This window comes from Cebus imitator, unplaced genomic scaffold (genome assembly GCF_001604975.1).
Source record: "Cebus imitator isolate Cc_AM_T3 unplaced genomic scaffold, Cebus_imitator-1.0 Scaffold127, whole genome shotgun sequence".
Lineage (NCBI taxonomy): Eukaryota > Metazoa > Chordata > Mammalia > Primates > Cebidae > Cebus > Cebus imitator.
In genome coordinates this window covers 813,176-817,004 of record NW_016107442.1, presented here as the reverse complement: position 1 = coordinate 817,004, position 3,829 = coordinate 813,176, and the positions used below count along the sequence as shown (strand labels likewise).

At 36.8% G+C, this 3,829-nt stretch overlaps 1 protein-coding gene across 3 annotated transcripts in view; it reads right to left on the bottom strand.

Annotated features, from left to right (window-relative positions):
- KCNIP4 (potassium voltage-gated channel interacting protein 4) overlaps positions 1-3,829 on the bottom strand; it is a 974,830-nt gene that overhangs the window by 185,404 nt on the left and 785,597 nt on the right. The window lies entirely within an intron of this gene.

The window sequence follows — 3,829 nt, the reverse complement described above, 5'->3', positions numbered from 1 at the left end:
ACTGGAGGTTAGCACAAGATACAGGTCATAAAGACCTTGAAGATCAAACAGGTTGCAGTGAAGAAGCCCCCTAAAACCCACCAAAACGAAGATGGGGCTATGAGAATGACCTCTGATCATCCTCACTGCTACACTCCCACCAGCCCCATGACAGTTTACAAATGCCAAGTACTCTATACTTTCTAAAAAGTGGAGGCATGAATAATCCACCCCCTGTTTAGCATATAATCAAGAAATAACCATAAAAATGGGGAACCAGCAGCCCTCGGGGGGCTGCTTTGTCTGTAAAGTAGCCATTCTTTTATTTCTCTACTTTCTTAATGAACTTGTTTTCACTTGACTCTATGGGCTTGCCTTGAATTCTTTCTTATGCAAGATCCAAGAGCCCTCTCTTGGAGTCTGGATTGGGACCGCTTTCCTGTAATACTATAACTTATTACATGGCTATAATTTATTATTACATGGCAAGAGGGCACAAAACATATCAGGAAAGGAAATAGGCACATGGGGCAAAGTCCAGAGGAAACAGGTACAGACTTGCAATAACTCTCTGAGTGGAGTCACATACGACTTACTTAATTCTACTAGTAACAAGTCGTTACAACCTTGAAATGTTGTTCCTGATAAGAGCTCATTAGAGACTCAGTGCCCAAAGTTGTCTTTTGGGACTGGTCAGGTAGATGCTCTCTGGCCAAGATTTCAGACTCCCAGAAAGAAATCAGGTGTTTGGTATAAATTATATTTTCTATACCAACATATTTTTTTAGGCACAGCAAATTACTCTTCTCAGACAGCAAATAAAGTGAATCCTCCTGAAATCCAGGTTCCCAGATGCCAGACACAGGTCAATCTTGCAAGCAGGCCTTTCTGTTTAGGAGTTTCAGGCCTGCTCTGTTAATGTTTTTTCTACATAATGCCTAAGGGCATTTGATTGAGAAAGACACTTGGCCTAAGTCTTTGCAAAGCTTGCTGAAGGAAAGTGTGACAGGTGAGAAGTGCAGAGATTAAGGCAGGAATAGAATGCAACTCTTTATCCCCTTTCCTTCTCTGGGCAAAAACAGGTGACGGTTTGGACAATACATAGATTAACTATGTCATCTGCTTGCCTGCCTTTCTGATTTTGCTGTTTATCACAGTATTCATCAGAGAGAGGACAGAGGTGATTTTAAAACTCCTGTAGATTGCAAGACAACTTCAGCCGCATTTCTGAAAAGGCTGTTTATATTGTGTTTCTGTGCTTTACATGTACTGGAGCTTGCAATTTAAAGTCAACCACTGCAGAGCTCTTTGGTAAAGTGAGAAATCCATTTATAGGGTTCGCTTCTTAAGTCATTCATCCTGTAAGTTCAGAATTTAATGTTTTGATATTCTTTAAAGTAAGGCACACTTGTAGGGCACTAGAACTTTTCACAGCTGAGTTTCCGCAAGAATCACTTCAACATACTGAATTGCCTGGATATTACTGAATTTAGAAAAGCTTCTCTTGCATTTCTTGTTACCATATGGTATTTGTGCTTTCCACTTAGTTTCTCTTCCTCAAATAATTTAGTTTTTGGACACTGGATATAATTGCATAGCCAAAACCAAATTCTTATAGCTCTCTAAACAAAGCAAGAAATTATAAAAACAGCAATTAGTATCATGAAATCTTATTGTAGTCTTTTATTTTTCTTTGAGACGGAGTCTTGCTCTGTTGCCCAGGCTGGAGTGCAGTGGCGTGATCTTGGCTCACTGCAACCTCCATCTCCTGGGTTCAAGTGATTCTTCTGTCTCAGCCTCCCAAGTAGCTGGGACTACAGGCACACGCCATCATGCCCAGCCAATATTTGTATTTTTACTAGAGACAGGGTTTCACCATGTTGGCCAGGCTGGTCTCCAATGAGGCTGATCCATCAACCTCGGCCTCCCAAAGTGCTGGGATTATAGGCGTGAGTCATAGCGCCCGGCCCCTATTGTAGTTTTCTGTAGATATTCTTGCTGGTTTTATTTTGGGAATGTGGCTGGATGGCCTTTATCTGAGAAAGTGAGTGATTATTTTATGGAGTGGCAAAAGAAAACCAAGTGTGTGGGAATAAAATACATAAATTGCAGTTTTCTTTGCAGCTATAGTCATGCATGCAGCTGCTAAGACTACAATATTTAGAATTCAAGGATATTTATCTCTACCTTAAAATATTTTGAGAATCATAATGGCATCATTTGCAGTTCTTTAAATGTGACAATAGTTGATCAAAAGTAAAAAATATTTTCTTGATTCAACATTAATCCTTTCATGGAATAGCTTTACCCCCCAAATATAAAAAAGAAAGGAAAAAAGTATTTTTTCTTGCTAGAATTTTAAATTCTGGAGGAAGATTTAAGGCTGAATTCTAACTATTCGTTTTTAGTATGTCTTATAGTTTAAGTTAAAATATGTGTGGGGTTTAGTCACAATGTCCTTAAACTGTTTATGTTGTATACAACTGAATAGTAACACTGTCATCATAAATGCTATATTTATCTAGATTTTTAAAAGGGTATTTTTAGAGCTAGACAAAACAATGCAACAGTATCTACCCAAAACTATTTTTGTCTAAGTACTGTTATATTAAAATGCCTGTGGTTTCTAGGCCTTATTAATCTTGAAGGCATGATTTATTTCTAGGGGACTAATTTATTCAGTTCTAGGAGGAATGATAGAAAGAAATACTAGAATAAAAGCTAATTACTTTATGGGTATGTGTCTGTGTGTAACTGGACACAAAGAACAATTGTAGGCATAAATATGTTCAAATAAATGCATTTTTTCAGAGTATGAAAAATATATGGTATTTTAATAAAACCTATAAAACTAGCTATAATCTTTAAATTATATTATCCTTATTGGAACTATTAACGGATCATCTAAACAGACCAATACAAATTTTCTAAGATATTTTCCTTTTTTTTAATTTTTTTAATTTCATTCTTCCTGTCCTGCCTTGATTAACCAAGATATGAGACTAGAAATCAGTAACATGGGGAATCTTGGAAAATCCGCAAATACATGGAAATTAAATACATGCTCCTGAATGACGAATAAGTTAAAGAAAAACTCAAAAGGGAAGTTAAAAAATATTTTGAAACAAAAGACAACACAATATATTAAAACCTATGGGATGCAGCAAAAGAAGTTTTAAAGTTTATAACAATAAAAGTCTACATTAAAAAAGAAGGTAGATTCCAAAAAAATAGCCTAACATTATGCCTTAAGAAACTAAAAAAAGAAGAGCAAACTAAACCCAAAGTTAGTGGAAAAAAGAAAATAATAAAGATCAGAACAAAATAAAGGGGAACACAAAAACCATTTAAAAACAGTAAAGCCAAGAATTAGTTGTGTGGATAGGCAAACAAAATTCAGAAACCCTTAGCTACCTAATAAAAATGACTCAAATAAAATCAGAAATAAAAGTAGAAATATTGCAACAGATACTTCAGACATAAAAATAATTACAAGGGGCTATTATAAACAATTATGTGCAATATTTAATCAGAAAGAAACAGAAAGTTTGAACAGACCAATAACAATTAAGAGATTGAAATATGAATTTAGAACGTTGCAACAAAGAAAAGCCCAGGACCAGATGGCTTCATGAATGAATTCTACTAAACATTCAAAAAAGAAGTATTGGGGTGGATCCAAGATGGCCGTTTAGGAAGAGCTCAGGATTGCAGCTCCCAGTGAAAGCGCAGAGGGTGAGTGGACGCCGTGTTTTTATTGCCCACAGACTAGGAAATTCCCGGGCAGAGGTGCTCCACGGTCGCCAGCGCGGCTGTTTCGGCCAGCGCCGCTGCTTTGCCCCACGCGGCT